Source organism: Hypanus sabinus, chromosome 1 (assembly GCF_030144855.1).
Source record: "Hypanus sabinus isolate sHypSab1 chromosome 1, sHypSab1.hap1, whole genome shotgun sequence".
Lineage (NCBI taxonomy): Eukaryota > Metazoa > Chordata > Chondrichthyes > Myliobatiformes > Dasyatidae > Hypanus > Hypanus sabinus.
In genome coordinates this window covers 145,443,395-145,466,737 of record NC_082706.1, presented here as the reverse complement: position 1 = coordinate 145,466,737, position 23,343 = coordinate 145,443,395, and the positions used below count along the sequence as shown (strand labels likewise).

The 23,343-nt window shown below is 43.0% G+C and overlaps 1 protein-coding gene across 1 annotated transcript in view; it reads right to left on the bottom strand.

Moving 5' to 3' along the window:
* The window catches only part of LOC132405161 (NADH-quinone oxidoreductase subunit I 2-like), a 212,667-nt gene that overhangs the window by 184,595 nt on the left and 4,729 nt on the right, over nucleotides 1–23,343 (bottom strand). The window lies entirely within an intron of this gene.

Below are 23,343 nucleotides of genomic sequence, written 5' to 3'. Positions count from 1 at the left end.
TTTAGCTGGTCCACAAATCAAACAGGTCATCAATAAAAGGCAATTCAAAGAACTTCTAGTGTGACTAGAGAAAATAGTATGAAAGGCATTCAAAGATGTAAATTTTCTTGGTTTGGTGCTGCTAGTTGACAACATACTTCAACCATAAAACTCATGAAGTGCAACATGTCACTAAATATTTTCTGCATTCCCATTTAGACTTCTTCCCTTCAGATCTTGATGCTGTCAGTAGAAAGCATGATAAAAGGGTTTACCAGGACATTGCAGTCATGGAGAACCAATATCAGGGCAACTGAAATCCATCAATGCTGGCTTATTATTGTTCTCAAGCAAGAAGCTTCGGACACTGAGTGCAAACAAAAATCATTAAGATATTTTTAGCTTCAGCACCATTATACAATTAAAATGCATTATATTCAATGAAAGTTAATTTATTTTTTCTTTGAATTCCTACATGATCCAAGTAGTCTGAAATTATGTTTGTGTTCAGCTTCAAAATTTCTGTCCTGTGTTATAGGAAAGATGTACATAGAGGCTTTGGAGAGGGAGCAGAAGAGGTTTACCAAGATACTGTCTGGATGAAAAGGTATATGATCTTACTAAGGAGAGGTTGGATATATCTGGGTTGCTTTCTCTGGAGTGGCAGAGCCTGTGGGGAGACATGATAGATGTTTATAAGATTGAGAGGCATAGACAGAGACAACCAGTATCTTTTTCCCCAGGGTTGAAATGTTTGATACCAGAAGCCATGCATATGTGGACAGAAGTAAATTAAGAGGAGTTGTGTCGGCAAGTTTTTTCATTCAGAGTGGTGGGTGTTTGGAACGTGGTGTCAGGGATGATGGAGGCAGCTACGATAGACTCCTTTAAGAGGCTCTTTGAAAGATGCATGAATGTGCAGGGAATGGATGGATATGGACATCATTGGGCTCTTTTTTTGGGGGAAATATCTTTACAAAAGAGATGGGTTGCACCTAAACCCGAGGGGGACCAATATCCTTGCAGTCAGGTTTGCTAGAGCTGTTGGAGAGAGTTTAAACTAATTTATCAAGTGGATGGGAACCAGAGGATGTTGGTATACAACAAGATGCAGTTGCAGTGAGACTGTCAGGACAATAGGCAAATGAAAGGAACAATTGCAGTCAGTGAGATAAGTTGCAGTGTAGCATGGGGACAAAATCTAAAAGGGAGATGAATACAGAACTCAAGGTGTTATATATTTGAATGTACACAGTATATGGAATAATATGGAAACTGCTCTTGCAGTGCAGTTAGAGATTGGTAGGTATGAAGTTGTGGGCATCAATGAGTTGTGGTTGAAAGAAGAACATAGTTGGGAGTTAACATCCGAGGATACACATTGTGTCAAAAGGACAGAAAGGTAGGCAGAGGGTGTGGGATGGCCCTGTTGGTTTAAAAAAATAGAAATAAAAGCCTTAGATGATGTAAGATCAGATGATGTACAATTCTTGTGGGCAAAGTTAAGAAACTGCAAAGGTAAAAAGACCCTGATGGTGTTATATACAGACCCCAAACAATAGCCAGGATGTGGGGCACAAATCACAATGGGAGATAGAAAAGGGCAATGATAGACATGGGTGATTTCAATGTGCAGGTAGATTGAATAAAATCAGGCTGTTGCTGAATCCCAAGAGTGGGAATTTGCCGAATGCCTTTGAGATGGCATTTTAGAGCAGCTTGTAATTGAGCCCACAAAGGGAAAGGGTATTCTAGACTAGTTGTATAATGAAACAAATTTGATTAGGGAGCTTAGGGCAAAGGAACCATTGGGAGGCAGTGACTATAATATGATAGACTTCACCATGCAATTTGAAATGGAAAAGCTAGTCAGATATATCAGTATTATGGTGGAGTAAAGGAATTTATAGAGGCCTGAGAGAGGAATTGGCCATAGTAAATTGGAAGGGAACATTAGCAGGGATAATGGCAGAACAGCAATGGCTGTAGTTTCTAGAAATTTGGAAGGCGCAGGATGGATAGATCACAAAGTAGCAGTATGCAAGGGCAGAATGACACAACCATGGGTGAAAAGGGAAATAAAAAACAACAGCAAAAGAAAGGGCATATAATAAGAGTAAAAAATAGTGGGAGGTTAGAGGATAATAGACAACAAACAATAGACAGTAGGTGCAGGAGTAGGCCATTCGGCCCTTCCAGCCAGCACCGCCATTCACTGTAATCATGGCTGATCATACACAATCAGTACCCCGTGCCTGCCCTCTGCCCATATCCCTTGACCCCGCTATCTATAAGAGCTCTATCTAACTCTCTCTTGAAAGCATCCAGAGACTTGGCCTCCACTGCCTTCTGGGGCAGAGCATTCCACATATCCACCACTCTCTGGGTGAAAAAGTTTTTCCGCATCTCTGTTCTAAATGACCTACCCTTTATTCTTAAACTGTGGCCTCTAGTTCTGGACTCACCCATCAGTAGGAACATGCTTCCTGCCTCCAGCGTGTCCAATCCCTTAATAATCTTATATGTTTCAATCAGATCCCTTCTCATCCTTCTAAACGATGAAGGGTCTTGGTCCAAAACGTTAACTGCTTATTAATTTCCATAGATGCTGCCTGACCTGCTGAGTTTCTCCAGCATTTTGTATGTTTTGCCTTGGGTTTCCAGCATCTGAAGACTTTCTCATATTTGTGGTGCAAAAGGACTTAGATTAAAAGAACTGGCAAATTGAATACAGTGTCAGTGACCGTTGAAGAAACATAGCATAGCCTGTCTTAAAATGGGCAGAAAATTCAAAAATCCAAGGTGCAAAAGGATTAGAGAGCCCTTGTGCAGGATTCCCTAAAGATTAACTTGCAGGATGAGTCACTGGTGAGGAAGGCAAATGCAATGCTGGCATTTGAGAGTTCAAGAATATAAAAGTAAAGATGCGATGCTGTGGCTTTATAAGTACTGTGAGCAGTTTTGTGCTCCTTGCCTAAGAAAGGATGTGCTGACACTGGAGAAAGTTCAGGGGAAGTTCACGAGAAAGATTCCAGGAATGAAAGGGTTATCGTATGAGAACCATTTGATGGCTCTGTGTCTGCACTTGCTGGAAGAAACAGACAGACAGACATACTTTATTGATCCCGAGGAAAATTGGGTTTTGTTACAGCGGCACCAACCAAGAATAATGAAGAAATATATCAATATAAAACCATAAATAATTAAATAATAATAAGTTAATCATGCCAAGTGGAATTAAGTCCAGGACCAGCCTATTGGCTCAGGGTGTCTGACACTCCAAGGGAGGAGTTGTAAAGTTTGATGGCCACAGGTAGGAATTACTTCCTATGATGCTCAGTGTTACATCTCTGTGGAATGAGTCTCTAGCTGAATGTACTCCTGTGCCTAACCAGTACGTTATAGAGTGGATGGGAGTCATTGTCCAAGATGGCATGCAACTTGCACAGCATCCTCTTTTCAGACACCACCATCAGAGAGTCCAGTTCCACCCCCACAAAATCACTGGCCTTACGAATGAGTTTGTTGATTCTGTTGGTGTATGCTACCCTCAACCTGCTGCCCCAGCACACAACAGCAAACGTGATAGCACTGACCACAACAGCCTCGTAGAACATCATCAGCATTGTCCGGCAGATGTTAAAGAACCTCAGTCTCCTCAGGAAATAGAGATGGCTCTGACCCTTCTTGTAGACAGTGTTCTTTGACCAGTCAAGTTTATTGTCTATTTGTATCCCCAGGTATTTGTAATCCTCCACTATGTCCACACTGACCCCTTGGATGGATACAGGAGTCACCAGTGCCTTAGCCCTCCTCAAGTCCACCACCTGCTCCTTAGTCTTTTTCACATTAAGCTGCAGATGATTCTGCTCGCACCATGTGACAAAGTTTCAAAGTGACAAAGTAGTCCTGTACTCAGCCTCATCTCCCTCGCTGATGCATCCAACTATGGCAGAGTCATCAGAAAACTTCTGAAGATGGCAAGACTCTGTGTCGTAGTTGAAGTCCGAGGTGTAGATGGAGAAGAGAAAGGGAGACAGGACAGTCCCCTGTGGAGCTCCAGTGCTGCTGATCATTCTGTCTGACACACAGTGGTCTGCCAGTCAGGTAATCAATAATCCATGACACCAGGGAAGCATCCACCTGCATCACTGTTAGATTCTCACCCGGCAGAGCAGGGCGGATGGTGTTGAACACACTGGAGAAGTAAAAAAACATGACCCTTACAGTGCTGGCTGGCTTGTCCAGGTGGGTGTAGACACGGTTCAGCAGGTAGACGATGGCATCCTCAACTCCTAGTCAGGGCTGATAGGCAAACTGGAGGGGGTCTAGGTGTGGCCTAACCATAGGCCGGAGCTGCTCTAGAACAAGTCTCTCCAAGGTCTTCATGATGTGGGAGGTCAGTGCCACCGGTCTGTAGTCATTGGAGCCACTGGGGTGTGGCGTCTTCGGTACAGGGGTGAGCCAGGATGTCTTCCACAGCACAGAAACCCTCTGGGGAGACAGGCTCAGGTTGAAGACATGGTGAAGTTGTCCACATAGCTGGGGGACACAGGCTTTGAGCACCCTGGGGCTGACACCATCCGGGCCTGCAGCCTTGCTTGGATGGAGACGTTTCAGCTGTCTTCTCACCTGTTCAACTGTGAAGCCCACCGTGGTGCTTTCAGGTGAGAGAGGGGTGTAGTCACAAGATCAGGGTGGGGGGCTGTGAGGAGGGGAGAGTGGAGTATGTGTTGGTTGGGGGCCGACAACAGATGAATTGTGGGGGATGGGCAGAGGCCACAGTGTCAAATCTGTTGAAGAACAGGTTAAATTACTTGGCCCTGTCCACACTGCCTTCAGCTCCTCTGTTGCTGATTTGCTGGAACCCAGTGATGGTCCTCATCCCACTCCAGACCTCTCTCATGTTGTTCTGCTGGAGTTTCCACCTATACTTGTCTTGAACCTCCCTAATCTTGGCTTTCAGGTCCCTCTGTATTGTCCTCAGCTTCTCCCTATTTCCATCTCTAAACGCCTTCTTTTTAGCATTCAGGATGTCCTTAATGTCCTTTGTTACCCATGGCTTGTTATTTGAATAACAAAGGACAGTTCTTGCCAGAACATTGCAGTCCACACAGAAGTTGATGTAACCAGTGATGTACTCTGTGAGCCCACCAATGTCCTCTCCATGTGGCTCACAGAGGGCCTGCCAGTCTGTCGCCTCAAAACAATCCTGGAGTGCCTCATAAGCCTCCCCCGACCATTTCCTCACTGACCTCAAGGTTGCAGGTTTACTCTTCACCAGAGGCACGTAGCAGGGTTTGAGATACACCAGGTTGTGATCTGACCTTCCCAGTGAGGGGAGGGGAGAGGAGCTGTAAGCATCCTTAATGTTCGCATACCTCAAGTCCAGGGTCCTCTCCCCTCTGGTAGTACAGTTACACCTCTGGTTGTAGGGATAAGTAGACTAGATAGTTTCTCTCGTGGGAGATTCTAGGGTCAGAGGGCAGAACCTCAGAATAGAGGGATGTCCATTCAGAAAGGAGATGTGGAATTTCTTTACCAGAGAATGGTAAATCAGTGGCACTTGTTGCCACAGGTGCACGTGGAGGCCAGGTCATTGAATGTGTTTAAGACCGAGGTTGTTAGGTTCTTAATTAGTCAAGGTGTGAAAGATTTTAGGGAAAAGGCAGGCGAATGAGGTTGACAGGGAAAATGGATTTGCTATGATGAAATGGCAGAGCAGACTTGATTGGCCAAATGGCCTAATTCTCTTGTCTTTTATGGTTGATGGTCTTGTATAGGCAGAAGGGATTTGTTTAGTTAGGTGTTCCATTATATTTAGTTTGGAGCAACATTGTGTGCCGAAGGGCCTGTTCCTGTGCTGTGATCCAGCTCATCATTTTCCATCAATTAGCACAACACCATTTTTACAATGTTCAATTCTGTATCTTCTGATATTGCCAAGTCCTGATACAAGTTGGTCTTCTATTTTACAGGTTTACACTATGGAGATTTAGAGCAAGTTCTGGCATTTTGTCTTATTGCGGAGCTTTTTTAAATACTTACACAGAAGAGTAGAGCACAGGTCAGCCTTTGAGCCCATGATGTTGTGCTGAACTAATTAAACCACTGACTCCTAATTAACATCACCTTTCAGAAAATTTGTATCAATGGTGCTGAGATGAAGATGCCAGCTTCAAGTTCTTGGTGTAAACATAACCAATAGTTTGACCTGTCCCCTCTCCACACTAAAATGTTATCACCAACCTTGCAAATTGTGCAGCATCTTGTCAGTCACCTTTTGAAATTCTACATACAATATATCCACAAATTGCTCTTTCCTATGCTGGGAATTACAACTTCAAATCCTTTGTACTCAAATATACTTGTGTTCATAAGGAAGCTCTGAGAATCATAATTTTTTTTTAAAATGTGCTGAAACCACATTGTTAACAATGGAACTTGGCATTTTCACTACATGTTCAGCTAATTGGTCCTGATTCCTGTTTTCTTTCACTGTTTCTTGGAGTCCAGGTTACATTTGCACAGCAAAGAACCAAATAAAAGGCAAACATTGCAAGGCAATGATTTTTTAATACAGATGAGTATTTAATTTCATTTCTGGACTGTTATCTTTGTGGTGTTATTTTAGCTTGTGTTCTGTAGATTTCAATTATTAAAAACCGTTGTGATCCATCAACTTCCTGTCTTCCAGTTTATCTAGAATGAAATAATATATGCATATTTAAAGCCGTAACTTGCTACTTGGCCTCAGCACTTGTTTTACAAAAGTATTTATACAGGAAATATAGATATCTAAATATAGAATCAAGATAGATGCCCACATTTGGATACAAAGACATTTCCCAGTAGTGCTCACAGGATAATTTGATAGTTGCACGCATCCCTCACTTATCCACTACTGTTTTCCTCTGTTCTCAGTGGCAAGTTTTAACTCGATAATAATGGCTGTTCCTGCATAAAACGATACAGTACAGCACAGGACAGGCCATTTAGCCTACAATGATGTGCTGAACCAGCTAAAAAGTAAATCAAAAACACCCAAACACTAATCCTCCTACCTACTCCAAGTCATTTATCCCTCCACCTTTCTTCCATCCATGTGCCTGTACAAACATCTCTTAAAAGCCCCTAATGTATTTGCCTCTACCACTATCTCAGGCAGCACATTGCAGGCATCCACAACTCTGAATTTCAAAAAAAACTTGTACCTCACATCCCCCTTGAACCTACTCCACCTCACCTTCAATGCGTATCCTCTGGTATTAGACAATTCAACCTTGGGAAACAGATACTCTCTGTCCACTCTATCTATGTCTCTCATAATCTTATAAACCTTTATCAGCTCAGCAACATTGTTAAGGATCTCGCCAATAACACTGTAATGTGTCTTTGCATTTACCCTACCGAGGTCCAACACCTCACATTTATTTGGGTTAGACTCCATCTACCATATCTGCAACTGATCTATATCTCTCTGTATTATTTGCCTGTGGTGAACTACATATACCTGTCTGGACACGTCCCCTGCTGACTGCTCCTGTGGTTCCTCCCACAGACCCCTGTATAAAGGCGATCAAGGCCTGAGCCCGGCCTCTCAATCTCCAGGATGTAGTGTGGTGGTCACTCACTGCTTGTTCCTTCTTCCAGTCAATAAAAGCCGATATCTTGCCTTACATCTCAGAGTGAGTTATTGATGGTGCATCATTGCCAGTCTTCTACATTATCCACAACTCCGCCAATTTTGGTATCACCCGCAAACTTACTAACCCACCCATCTACATTTTCATTCGGGTCATTTATATACATCACAAACAGCAGAGGTCCCAGCACAGATCCCTGCAGAACACCACTAAGTACAGACCTACAGCTCGAATAAGTCTCTTCAACCACTACTCTCTGTCTTTTATGCGCAAGCCAGTTCTGAATCCGAACAGCCAATTCACTGTGGACCCCATGCTTCTTAATCTTCTGTATTAGCCTCCCATGAGGTACTTTGTCAACTGCCTTACTAAAATCCATGTAGACAATATCCACTGCCTTACCCTCATCAGTCTCACTCATTATCAAAAAGCATGCGGTGCTTTGCATATCACTATGAAAATACTTGCCATAAAATTAGTATATGTGTTACAGTCTTTGCTGCATGAAGCTCATCAAAATCAACTATCTACTTGCTTCAGCTAGGGTCAAATGTCTGATAAGCCAGTTCAATTCTGATCTCTGGCTCAGTCTATATGGAGTCCTCCTGGCCCTCTGGTGTCTTACCACATCTCAAAACCACATTGATGGTTCATAGAGTTTTGTAAATTGCCTCTGATATAGGTGGCTAGTTGGAGGTTCAGAGTGGAGTTAATAGGCACAAGAAAGTGACTGGGATAGACTTGATAGGTTGAAGGGCTATCCATCCCATTATTTCACCACAGTTCAGGAAAACTTGCGAAGCGACTTGTGTTTCAGGCCTCCAGGAGTGGCTCGGTAAACAAGCACCTTCGGGGTGCAGCCCTGTGGATGACCCAATTCCTCACCGATGTCGCCTTCTGAAGTGTTGCAGGAGATCAAAACGTCAAGACAGTGGGCACAGCTGTCGGATCTATCTGTCTATCTAAGGGTCTTGGCCTGACGTCAACAGTACTGCAGACTGCTCAACCTGCCTGCTGAGTTCCTCCAGCATTTTGTGTTGTGCTTGGATTTCCAGCATTTGCAGATGTATTCTCATTCCCTCTCCCCCCTCTCTCTCTTCCCACTGTCCCTCTCTCAGCCCCTCTCTGTCTTCCCTCTGCCCCTGATGAACTTGCTTTAGTTGAGGTGGCCACCCCTCCCCTCCAACTAGACATCTCTCCCTCTGTAGAGGTAAGAACAATGATTGCAGTCCACACCTCACTGTCATTCCTGACAATGACTGGCTAACTCTGTGCCACTTTCTGAATTAGAATCAGGTTTTATTGCTGGCATACCATGTGTTGTGAAATTGTTATTTTATGGCAACAGTACAGTGCGAGACAAACATCATTATAAGTTATATGATAAATAGTGCAAAACAATAAATAAAAAATAGTTAGTGTTCATGAACCAGAAATTTGATGTGGCGGGTGGTGGTTAAGAAGCTGTTTCTAAAGTGTTGATTGTGGGTCCACAGGTTCCTGTACTCTTGCCTGATGATGAAAAAAAGTAATAAAAGAAAGCCAGTGCCTGATGGTGAGGGTCATAAAAGATGGATGTAGTCTTCTTGAGGATCCACCTCTTGAAAATGTTCTCAGTGGGGAGGATGTGATGGCTATGATGAACCTGACTGAGTCTACAACCCTCTGCAGCCTCTTGTGATCCTGTACATTGGAGCCTCCATACCAGGCTGTGGTGCAATCTTTCAGAATCCTCTGCCCTGTACATCTGTAGAAATTTGCTAGTCTTTGGTGACATACCAAATTTCCTCAAACTCCTAATGAAGTACAGCAGCTGGCATGCCACCTTCATGATTGCATTAATCTGTTGGGCCTAGGACAGATGTCTTTCAATTAACATCTGTATTTGGGGGAAATACTTGAAACTATCATTAAAGAGGAAATTGTGAGACATCTGGATAGAAATGGTTCCATCAGGCAGATGCAGCATGGATTCATGAAAGACAGGTCCTGTTTGACAAACTTACTGGAGTTTTTTGAGGGTGTAATAAGTACACCATTGCAGTCATTATATATCAAAGAGGGGAACAGGTGGATGTTGTAAATTTGGATTTCCAGAAGGCATTTGATAATGTGGCACATGGAAGACTTATCCATAAGATAAGGATGCACGGAGTAGGGGGCTAATGCATTAGCATGGACAGTGGATTGCTTAAGCCAGAGAGTTGAGGTAAATGGTGTTTCTCGAGTTGGCAGTCAGTGTTGAGTGGAGTGCCACAGGGATCACAACTGTTCACAATATGCATTAACGATTTGTAAGAGGGTACGGAGTTTGCTGATGACACTAAATGAAGGTGGAAAAACAAATTGAGCAGAGGATGTGGAGAATCTGCAGTGATGATCTCCTCCTGTTAGACTGTTTGTGGTAACTTATTTTTTACTTTCTACTTCTAATATGTATTTAAATCTGTGCACTTGTAGTGCTATTGTGGCACTGTAATTTGCTTTGGGATAAATAATGTATCTATCTATTTATTAATAAGTTAACAGAGTGGGACAGATGAAGTACAATGTTGGAAAATGTAAAGTTATCCACTTTGGAAGGAAAAATAGAAGATCAAATTATTAACTAAATGATTAAAGAATGTGGTATGCTGTTTTACAGTGGGATTTGGGAGTGCTTGTGAATGAATCAAATAAGTTTGGTATGTCAGAGTAATGGGTTATCAAGAAGTCAGATGGAATATTAGAACAGCACAGCACAGGAACAGGCCCTTCAGCCCACAGTGTTGTGCTGAACCAATTAAATTAGTAATCAAATGGTCAACTAAACTAATCCCTTCTGTCTACGCAATGTTCATATCCTTCCATTTTCTTCACACTCATGTGCTTATCTAAACGTCTTTTAAAAAACTCTAATGTATCTGCCTGTACCACCACCCTAGGCAGCCTGTTCCAGGTACCCACCACTCTCTGTGTAAAAATTTGCCCCTCACACCTCCTTTGAAATTACCTCCTCTCACTTTCAATGCATGCCCTCTGGTATTAGACATTTCAACCATGGAAAGCAGATTCTCTCTGTCCAGTGTATCTATGCCTCTCATAGACTTAAAAACATCTTTCAGATCTCCCCTCAGTCTCAGCTGCTCCAATGAAAATAACCCAAGTTTGTCCAACCTCTCCATAAAGCACATGCCCTCTATTCCAGACGACTCCTGGTAAACCTCTTCTGCACCCTCCCATAGCCTCAACATCCTTCCTATAAAGGGGGCAACCAGAACTGTAGGCAACACTCCAGATTCAGCCCAGCTAGTTTTATAAAGCTGCAACATTCTTTTGAACTTAATGCCTCGACTAATAAAGGTAACCATGCCACATGCCTTCTTCACCATCCTATCAACCTGTGTAGCCACTTTCAAGTAGCTATGAAATTGGACCCCAAGATCGCTCTTCTCATCAACGCTGTTAAGGATCTTGTCTTTAATAGTGTACTGTCTCTTTTGGTCAGATTAAATTCCATCTGCCATTTCTCTACCATACCTATAACTGATCTATATCCCACTGTATTCTTTGCCAATTTTCTACAGTACCAACAACACCATCAACCTTAACATTATCTGCCAACTTACTAACCCAACCATCTACATTTTTACCAGGTCATTTATATACATGACAAATAGCAGAGGTCCTAGTACAGATCCCTGCAGAACACCACTAATCACAGACCTCCAGCTGGAAGTCCCTTTTACCACTACCCTGTCTTCCAAGGGCAAGCCAGTTCTGAATTCAAAGGGCAAATTCACAATGAATCCCATACATCTAAAGCCTTCCATGGATGAGTCTTCCATGAAGGACCTTGTCAAACACCTCACTAAAATCCACCTGGACAACATGACAATATGCATAACTCTACTTTCATCAATCACCCTTGTCACTTCAACAAAAAACTCAACCTGACTTGCCCCACACAAAGCCATGCTGACTGTTCCCAATTAGGCAATAGCTTTCCAAATGCTCATAAATCCCAACTCTAAGAATTCTCTCCAGTTACTGAGATGAGACTCACCAGTTTTCAAGATTATCCATGGTTCCCTTCCTGAATGTTGGCCTTCATTGCTAGAGGAATTGGGTTTAAGAAGGGGAAGGTTATGCTGCAACTGTATGGGCTACTAATGAGATCACACCTAGAATACTGCGTGCAGTTCTGGTCTTAATTGAGGAAATATATACTAGCCTTAGAGGTGGTGCAGAGGACGTTCCCCAGGCTGATTCCAAAGATGATACAGTTAGTCTATGAGGAGAGAATTCAGTCACCTGCGATTATACTCACTGGAATTCATAAGAATGAGAGAAGGTCTTATAAAAACATAAGTTATGAAAAGGATATTTGACAGAGGCAGAGTAATTGTTTCCACTGGTAAGTGAGGCTAGAACAAGGAAACAGAGCCAAAAGATCAGGGGACTAGATTTATAATGGAGATGAGGAGAAATTATTTTCCCAGAGAGCAGAGAGCCCAGTAAATAGCTGAGACTAACTCATTAACTATACTTAAGATACAGATTTTATATAGCAAGTTTCTGTGGAAAAGGTAGGTGAAAGGCAGGAAAAGCCAGATCAGTCACAATCTTATTATATGGTGGAGCAGGCTCGACAGGTCAGAAGGCCTACTCCTGCTCCTTTGTTGAAGCTGCTTACTCTCAGTCCTTGTTCACCCAATGAACCAGCCAGCCTCAACCATTGCTCCTTGCCTTAAGTTGCCTTGTTGCCCTGTTGTGTAAAGTATCTGTTCTCTCTTGTTTTGTGGTCCCTCATGCCATGTTGTTTTGCAGTTTATTAGTAAAATATAATTTACTGCTTTGTCATTACCACGACTCTGTTTTTTGGTCAAGCTTCCTCTACATTTTCTGACAGGAAGGGTGAACCAGCAGACTACATTCACCTGATGGAAGTTGTGCACGATCCTGTGCGAGTCAACCTCGTCCCTCGGAGCCCCAGATTCTGATGCCCAACAGCTCCAATGGATCGCCAACCTGATACCACACCCATCCCAATGTGTCTTACACTTCAAGTTCCAGCCATTTTTGTATTCTACGAACTGCCTTCGTCACCCCTGTGCTGACTGATCAAGCTCTGACCTAGGCTGCCACTAACTGATACAATAAAACCACTAATTGCAATAAATATGAAGAATTCACCGCTGAGATGTGCCGTGCTTTTGGCCATTCGGGAAGTGGAAGGCAGGTAGCAGATTGGATACTTTGTCTGCGTCAAGGGTCACACTTGGTACTGGATTAATCCATGCAATTCAGGACCCTTGGTGCAGAGTGTGACTAGAATGCAGAAGTGCTGCTGGTCCATTACCATCATGGCCTCTCAGAGCACTTGAGAGATGAGCTGTATATCCAGGAGAAGCCAACCAACCTTGAAAGCCTCATCGATCTTGCCCTCTGAATTGACAAACGTATCAAAGAATGGCCCTCTAGATCATCAGCCAGAACCCCAGTTCCATTCCCTGCAGCATTTCAGACTGCAGGACTCTCACCATCAATGCCTCCAGAACTTATTCAAAGTAAGTTTATTATCCTCTTTCAATATTTTTATTAATTTCTACATAGAAGAATAATAGAAGACATAGATTATAAGTCAAAAAAAGATAAAATAATACCAACTACATTATACTTAAATCACACTTGCAATTTCATTACCCTATATTCATGTAAATTAAATTAAATCATAATATTGAAATGTGATAATCTTATTATACAAAAAAAAGAGACTAAGCCCACTACCAAGATCAAAGCTGTTTGGTAAAGAAAGAAAAAAGGGAAAAAAATCCTTATCATACAGTGAAATATGTTATTAGCCAACATCTGTACTTTAACAGCAAATCAAAGGTTTTGAAAAAAAGTAAGTTTATTATCAAAGTACATGTATGTCACCATATACAACCCTGAGATTAATTTTCTCACAGACATGCTCAATAAATCCATAATAGAATAATAACCATAATAGAATCAATGAAACACCACACTGAGTGTCAACCAGTGAGCAAAAGTCAACAAACTATGCAAATACAAAAATATAGAAATAATAATAAATAAATAAACAATAAATATCAAGAACAAGAGATGAAGAGTCCTGAAAGTGAGTTCATAGGTTATGGGAACATTTCAGTGATGGGGCGAGTAAAGTTATCCCCTTTGATTCAAGAGCCTGATGGTTGAGGGGTAATAACTGTTCCTGAACCTGGTGGTGCTAGTCCTGAGACTCCTTTGCCTTTTTCCTGATGGCAGAAATGTGAAGAGACCGTGACCTAGTTGATGAGGGTCCCTGATGATGGTTGCTGCTTTCCTGCACAGTGCTCTGTTTAGATGTACTCAATGGTGGGGAGGGTTTTATCTGCGATGTGTCCACTACATTTTGTAGGATTTTCTGTTCAAGGACATTGGAATTTCCATGCCAGGCTGTGATGCAGCCAATCAATATAAACTCCATGACACATCTATAGAAGCTTGTCAAAGTTTTAGATGTCATGCTGAATATTCACAAACTCTTAAGGAAGTAGAGGAACTGCCATGCTTTCTTCGTAATTGCACTTATGTGCTGGGCCCAAGACGGGTCCTCTGAAAAGATAACTCCAAGGAATTTAAAGTTTCTGACCCTTTCTACCACTGATCCCCCGATGAGTACTGGCTCATGGACTTCTGGATTCCTCCTCCTGAAGTCCATAATCAGCTCCTTGATCTTGCTGACTTTGATTAAGAGGTCATTGTAGTGCCAGATTTTCAATCTCCCTCCTATATACTGATTTATCACCACCTTTGATTTGGCCTATGACAGTGGTGTTGTCAGTAAACTTGAATATGGCATTGGAACTGTGGCTTAACCACACAATTATGTGTAAAACAAATAGAACAGGGGACTAAGCACACAGTCCAGTGGTGCACCTGTGCTGATAGAGATTGTGGAGGAGACTTTGTTGCCGATCCAAACTCACCTGGGTCTGCAAGTGATGAAATTGGAGATCCAATTACACAATGAGGTATTTTGAGGCTAAGGTCTTGAAAATTATTGATTAGTTTTGAGGGATATATAGGATTGAATGCCAAGCTGTAGATGATAAAGAACATCCTGATGTATGGATCTTTGCTGTCCAAATGTTTCAGGATTGAATGAAGAGACAAAACGATGGCATCTGCTATGGATCCAAGTTGAACCTCAGGCATGAACTGATGTGTTTCATCATCAACCTCTCAAAGCACTTTATCGCTATGGATGTTTTTTGATTTCTCAAGTATCTTCAATACCATACAGCCTTAATTTCTCAGGGAAAGCTCCATTCAGTGAAGGTTGGCATTTCCCATTGTATGCTGGATAATGGACTAGCTGACTGGTAGACCACAGTTTGGGCAGATTCAGAGCTGTGTGACAGGCATGGCTATAAGCAGCACAGCCCCACGGGGGGTGGGAGGAGACTGTAATGGCTCCTTTCCTGTTTACCCTGTAAACCTCGGACTTTACATACAACACTGAGTCACATCATCTGCAGAAATTTTCTGTTTACTCTGCAATAGATGGGTGTATAAATAGAGGGCAGGAGGATGAATACAGGGCCCTGGTGAAGGACTTTGTGGAATGGTGCAAGCTTGAATCATCTACAGTTCAACATCAGTTAGACAAAGGAGATGGCAAGGTAGACCAAGCCTGCTCTGCTCCCTGTCACTATTGATTGCAAGGACATGGATGTGGTGAGGACCATTAAGTACCTTGGGGGTGCACCTGGATGATAGATTTGAGTGGAACCCCAAAACAGAGTTTGTGTACAAGAAAGGCCAATGTCACCTCTACTTCCTGAGGAAACTGAGGTCCTTTGGAGTATGGAGGCCTCTCCTTCACATGTTCTACCAGTCTGTTGTCGCCATTACAATCTTCTATGTGGTAGTGTGCTAGATCAATGGCGTCAACGTGGGTGATGCCAACAGGCTCAATAAACTGATTAGAAAGACTGGCTCTATTATAGGAGTCAAACTGGACGCACTGGAGGCTGTATTAGATGGCTTTCTGGAGATCATATCTGAACCTCTTGTAACAATCTTGGTTGTCAGACTTGAATGCCTCTGATCTGGCTCTCAGCAGATTGCGGATTTCACAGTTCATCCAGGGCTTCTGGTTGGGGAAGACTAGATGATTTTTTGGGGACACACTCATCTACAACTACTTTTAAGTGGAACATGGCCCAGTCCACCGACTTGAAGCAGTTCTGTAACCGCTCCTTTGATTCCCATGACTATCTCTTTGTTGTCCTCATCTCTTGCTTGTTTGCCTCTGCTTGTGTTCAAGTAGGAGAAGGACAGCTAAGTAATCAGATTTACTAAAATGGAGTGTGGGCATGGAATGGTAGACATTGTTTATCTCAGTATAACAGTGGTCTAGTGTGTTGGGACCTCTGGTGCTACAGGGGCTGAACCTGGTGCTGAATGTGATTGGGCAGGGATTTCTTCAGATAAGCCTGGTTGAAGTCCACAACTATGATTTGAAATGTGTCAGGATGGACTGCTTATTGTTTTGTGACACCATCATGCAGTATCTCATATGCTTGTTTATAGTCACCCTCTGGTGGTATGTAAACTCTGGTAAGGATCACAGATGAGAACTCCTTTGGTAAATAGAACAATCAGCATTTGATCATTAGGTGTTCAAGGTCGGGGGATCTTGAGTTTGACAAAAGTGAGTTCAACATGAGTTTGAGGGCACAGTTTTAAGGTGCTTGGAAGTAGGTACAGAGGAGATGTCAGGGGTAAGTTTTTTTTAAGCAGAGCGTGGTGAGTGCATGGAATGGGCTGTCAGCGACGGTGGTGGAGGCAGATACAATAGGGTCTTTTAAGAGACTCCTGGACAGGTACACGGAGCTGAGAAAAATAGAAGGCTATGGGTAACCCTAGGCTATTTCTAAGGTAGGGACATGTTCAGCACAGCTCTGTGGGCTGAAGGGCCTGTATGGTGCTGTATGTTTTCTACGTTTTTAAAACTGCCACATTGGAGCACCACCAAGAGTTTACCATGAAACACACACCTCTACTTTTTCCAAATCAGCTGTTTGGTCCATCCTGTGAATCAAGAAGCCTTTGGATCTGACTGCCGTATGTGGCATGCTGGGTGTAATCTATGCCTAATACAAAAATCCCTTATTTCTCTGCAATTCATGATCTTTCCCTCTAGTCCTCAGTTTTGTCCTCCAGCGATTGCACATTTGCTAACAAGATGCTGGGTAGTAGGGGTCTCATTCCTCTGTGTTTTGGCCTGGCTTGGAGTCCCCCCTCCTGCCGTGCTTCCAGCCACAGTGAAGAACCTTCATCCACTTAAAGTGCCATACCTGCTTGCTTGAGAGGTAAGTCCACTCTGTCCCCAAAATCCTCAAGACCTTCTACAGGGTCACCATCAAGAGCATCCTAACTGGCTGTATCACTGCCTGGTACGGGAACTGCACCAACCTTGATCACTGGGCTCTGCAGAGAGTGGTACAGGCAGCGCAGCACATCTGTGAATGTGAACTTCCCTCTACTAAGGATATGTAGAGGCACATAAAGAAGTCCTGGAAAATCATCAGGGACATCAGTCACCCCAACCATAAACTGTTTCAGCTGCTTCCATCTAGTAAGCGCCACTGCAGCATTAAAGCCAGGACCAACAGGCTAAGGGACAGCATCTTTCTACAAGCCATTAGACTTATAAATTCAAATGTCTATACATTGCGACGGAGTATAACATGAAGATTTTTATTCCCTTACATTGTGGGACGGATGTAAGATTTAAATAAATTCAGGACTCTGAAATTTGTAGTTCACAAAGTCAATTTAAAAGTACATTGCTTAAAGGGAAATTACATGCTGCAGATTGTAGTGAGACTAATTTAAAAGAAGTATATTTATAAGTATTGTACATAGCCTGCAGAATGTCATCATGATTTACCAGTGAAATCTTGCTGGTCAGGAGCTCCCTTAACTCCTTGGTAAAGGAACATCTTCTGTGCTTATTGTGGAGCCACAGATTACCAATGCATCAAATGTCCTCTACGTCTGGAAAAACAGCACTACCATGTAGAGACAAGGTAAATTCCACATCCCACCACCCCCCCCCCCCCCCCGCCTCCTGTTCCAGCTCAATAGCTCGACTCACTCTCTCTGTCCTCTTGCACACCCCGAGGCTCTGGTGGATTCCGGTGGAGCAGGCAACTTTCTGGACCAGATTCAGTGTATGCAGCTTGATCTTCCTGCTGAGGCTATCTCTCACCCTTCTGCATTATAGGCATTCATTAGTCTCACGAGACCATGGATTTGCGCTTTGGAAGCTTTCCAGGGCGCAGGCCTGGGCAGGGTTGTATGGGAGACTGGTAGTTGCCCAAGTTGCAAGCCTTCCCCTCTCCATGCCACCAATGTTGTCCAAGGGAAGGGCACTAGGACCCAAGCAGCTTGGCACCGGTGTCGTCACAGAGCAATGTGTTATTACGTGCCTTGCTCAAGGACACAATGTGCTGCCTTAGCTGAGGCTCGAACCAGTGACCTTCAGATCACTAGACCAATGCCTTATCTGCTAGGCCACGCGCCAACACTCTTCTGCATTATGATCATTGATATACGTCCTTTGGGGGTCTGTGATGTTCTGTGAGTGTAATGCATACACATCTATCTTTTGCCTTTTCCAAATCTCTGATTTACATGAACATCAGAGAGCACCACAAGTTCATCCAGTTCCTTCTTATTGACCACCCAACACTGCTGTCATGTGGTTACCCGTCTCTCCACTCACAACCCTCACTTTGCCAGGTCATCTGGTTCACTACTGAGTTGGGGACCCACGTGCCTGCATCCTCAGCTGACTTCATCCCATAAGTCTGTGGAGACAAAGGAATCTCTCACCAAAGATTTCACCAACCTCTCACAGAATTACCACGACTTAGCCAACGCTTTCATTAAAAGGGAAGCCAGCACCCTGCCACCTCACAGACCACACGACTGCATGATCGCCCTCCTCCCAGGCACCATCCCTCCCCGATGTTGTCTGTTCTCCCTTTCTCCTCCTAAGACCCAAACCGTGAATGACTATATTGTTGATGCACTACAGGACAGTTTCATTTGGTCATTCCAGTCCCTATCTGGTGCAGGATTCTTCTTTGTCACAAAGAAAGATGGAGGTCTTCATTCCTACATTGACTACCATGGATTCAAAACATCACCATTTTGATGGATAATACAAAGTACATTCAAAACACTCCACATGGCCCAGATCTTCACAAATCCTCTCACGGATAACCTGGTCTGCAGCCGTGGACCATGCTTCCAAGAAGCTCTAAAGATGCTTCACCACCAGTCCCAACCCTCTGTACCTTTTGTGGTAGAGGTGGATACATCTGACACGGGCAGTGGGGCCATAGTCTCTCAGCAAGGATCGAACGGGAAGATACACCCTTGAATCTTCTCATGCAGGTTCACCTCTACAACCACCATTTTGGATTAGGGGACAGGGAGCTACTCACTATGAAATGGGCTTTGAAGGAATGGAGACATTGGCTGATGGGGAAAAGCTGAACTTTTCCTGATTAGGACTGACCACCAGAACTTAAAATCCATACAACAGACCTCCTAACTCAACCCACATGAGGGTCGCTGGGCCCACTTCTTCAAGCCATTCAACTTCACCATCTAACCTGCTTCCAAGAACTCTAAGGCAAATACTTTGTCATGACTGTTCAACTGAGGTAAAACAGAGATCGACCTTTGGCCCATCATTCCATCCTCCCAGATCTTCACCCCAATCATCTAGGATCTTGAGAACCAGATCCGCCAGGTCCAACAGCATAAGCCTGCTCTGGCCAACACACCTGACAAATAAATACACGTATTTGCAGGCAGCTATGTGCTCTGAGGCACTCCAGTGGGCCCACTCCACACCCCTCCCTGGATATCCAGGTGCACAACAAACTCTGAATTTTAAACAACGCTGGTGTAGATGTATGTCAGTTCATTGCTGCCTGCCCTCAATGTGTCCAGTCCACATCCTCCAACCAGCAGCCCTCTAGTAACCTGTGGCTTCTACCTGTCCCTCCATTCCTGTGGTCCTACATCATCATGGATTTCATCATGTGATGGGGCCATGGTGATCTTGATGATGGTGGACCAGTTTTCTAAGGCGACTCACTTCATTGTCCTTCCCAATCCTCCATCAGTCACTGAGACAGCGGATCTGGATCTGGTTCTCCAACATAGTTTGCCACCACATTTTCCTTCAAGGCATTGTGTCAGACTGGGGTCCACAATCCCTCTTCCACCGTTGGTGAACATTCTGCTCTCTCCTCTGCATCTCAGTGAATTTTTCCTATGGCTGTCATCTGCAGACCAATGGTCCATCAGAAAGAACCAATCAGCTAGTGGAGAAATTTCTATGATGTTTCATTGCCTCTAACCCTTCCAAATGGAAGAAGATTCTCTGGGCCAAAATATCCCACAACCTACTCACCTCCTCTCCCACAAGTATGTCACCCTTTGAAGTGCTTCATGCCCACCAACCACCATTGTTTCCTGCGGAGGAGTCAATGGTGGAGGTCTCATCCACCAAGGCACTGGTTCGCTAATGCTGGAATGCATGAAAAAGGTGACAGAAGGCCATCCGAGCTGCTAACCATGCCTACTGCCACCAGGCTAACCACCATCGGTGCTGAGCCAGCCTACTCTGACCTGGAGACTCTGTCTGGCTGTCCAGCCATGATCTGCCACTGTGCATCAACTACTGCTAGCTCTTGCCACAGTTGTGTATAAACTCGTCTTTAGGCTTCTATGCCCCAGTGAGGACACCAATGCCTCTGCCTCCTCAGAAGGATAAAGAAATGTAGCACATTTCTTTTGACCATTACCAATTGTTATTGATGCACCTAAGAAACTATTCTATGGTGCATAACGGCTTAGTATGGCAACTGCTCTGCAAATGACCACAAGAAACTGCAAACAGTTGTAGACACAACTCAGCACATTGGGAGAACTGGCTCCCCTTGATGGACTCATCTATATTTCTCACTGCCTCAGTAAAGTAGCCAGCGTTATCAAAGACCCACACAACCCGGACATTCTCACTTCTTCTCCCTCCAATTGGACAGATGATACAAAAGCTTGAAACCATGTACAACCAAGCTCAAAGACAGCTTCTAACCCACTGTTATCAGACTGTTGAACAGATCTCTTGTAATGTAAAGTATACTCTTGGCCTCACAATCTTCCTTGTCATCTATGATCTTGCACTTTATCATTTACCTGCACTGCATATTTTTTAGTACCTTTTACACTTTATTCTGCATTGTTACTCTTTTACTTTGTTCTGCCTTGATGTACTTTGTAATGATTTGATCTGTATGAACAATAGGCAAGACAAGCTTTTCACTGTACCTCGGTACCTGCAACAATAATAAACCAATACCAATGACCAATGTGTTAATGAGATCGAATACATATATCAAAGACTATCTGGAATCTGGAATGAGCTGCCAGAGGTGCTAGAAGTAGGAGCAGTAACAACACTTAAGAGGCATCTTGACAAGTATATGAATGACCAGGGCACAATGGGTAGGAAACACTGGACAAGAAAGATGTTGCTTCCTGAATACATTTGGGTGTATCTTTAGGATTTTGGGCTGCTGATCATGAAAATCACCATGAAATTTCCCTATCACACACCATTTTGTAAACAAAAGTAGCTTATATTTGTTATTTGAATTCATAATTCAAGTCAGAATAATTAATGCCAAGATTAAGGAAGGAATTTTTGTTGGTACATAAAACAAACAAGTCATAAATGGCTGGTAATTCCAAGAACTTCTAGTGGGACTAGAGAAAATCACATGGAAGGCATTCAAGGAGGTTGTTGAAGGTTTTCTTTGCAATTACAGAGCACCAAACTACATGCAGCTGGTTAATAATGTGCTCCAAGCATACAAAACCATGTCACTCAAATTCATTTGGACTTCCTCCCTGCAAATCTTGACACTGTCAGTGATGAGCATGGTGAATGATTTCACCAGAACATTGTTGTCATGGAGAAACAGTGTCAAGGCAAATGGAATCCATCAATACAGGCTGATTATTGTTGGGACACTTAAGCAAGAAGCCTCAGATGTTGAGTACAAATGAAAATTATCAACAAAACATTTTAAGCTTAGTTGAATTGTTGCAAAGCTCAGCACCATTATGCAATTAAACACATAATTTAAAAAAGTTAATATCTTGTTTCTCCAAATTCCTATGTAATACAAGAATTTTGAAATTATATTTATGTTCAGCTTCAAGCAGTCTATCATAAACCAAAAAAATTATGATGAAACAACACTTTGAAAAAATTGTTATCTAGTGAAATTAATGCCTGCCAGAAGGGATTAGTGGCATCAGGTTGGCTGAAGAACCTCTTCTTGTGCTGTACAGTTCTACATTGTAAGTGGGATTAGTATGGAAACGCATGCTGGTTATCATAGAGGTTGTGGGCTGTTTCTATGCTCTTCAATACTCAGACTCTGAAAGAGGCAATAAAGGTAGCTAGCACAGTGAAGAAAGGAATGGCATGCTTGACTTCATCAGTCAGGGCAATAAATACAAGAGAACTGTGTGCATTTGTGGTTGCCATGCTATAGGAAGAATATGATTAAGCTGGAGAGGATGCAGAAACGATTCACAAGGGTTTTGCCAGGACTGGAGAACTTGAGTTTGTAAGGAGAGATTGGATAGGCTGGGACTGTTTTTCCTTGGGTGAAGGAGGCTGAAAGGGGGTGTTATTGAGGTTTACTGTTTTAAGCCACAAGGGACACAGGTAAGCCTTTTCCCAGGGTAAGGGAGTGCAAAACTAGAGTGTGCAAGTTTAAGGTGAAATGGAAGAAATTTAAAGTTGATCTGAGAGTTATTTTTCTACACATAAAATGATGATAATTTGGGACAAATTACCAGAGAAGGTGTTGGAAGCAGATACAATTACAACTTTTAAAAGGCAAACATGGTGGTCGTGGGGGTGTTGTGGAATGTGGAGCTGGTGATGGAGAGAGTTAGCAGCTTTAAATTCCTGGGCATTAACACATTGCATGACTTTGTCCTAGGCCCAGCACATAGATGCAATATGAAGTTGCAGCAGATGGTTGACTCTGCCCAGTATATCACGTGGTCCCTGCTGTTGATAATATCTACAGGAAGCACTGCCTCAGAAAGGCAATATCTATCATTGAAGATTCCCCACCACTTGGACCATACTATCTTTTTGCTGCTGTCATGTGGCAGGAAGTACAGAAAGCTGAAGTCCATCACCATCAGGTTCAAAAACAGCTACTTCCCATCAACCATTCAGTTCTTCAATCAACCTGCATAACCCTAATCTCTCCCTCGGTATAGTAACTTAGCAAGAAAATAGACTTTATTTTAAAATTCAAAGTATGTATACATTATACAACCTTGAGATTTGTCTTACAGGCACAAAACAAGGAAACTCAAAAGAATCCCTAAAAAAAAGGGCCATCAAACACCCAATGTGCAGAGAAAGAGAAAAAACAAATTGTGCAAACAATAAAAGCAAGCAAATAGCATTCAGAATGAAAGTAAGACCACAGACACAAAGCCAGGCATCACTGCAGTTTAGTTGTATTCTAATTATGTTCTTTCTTGCAAAATTTGTCTAATTTGATTTCCTTGTGAATGTTGTTTATATGAGGTTATTATT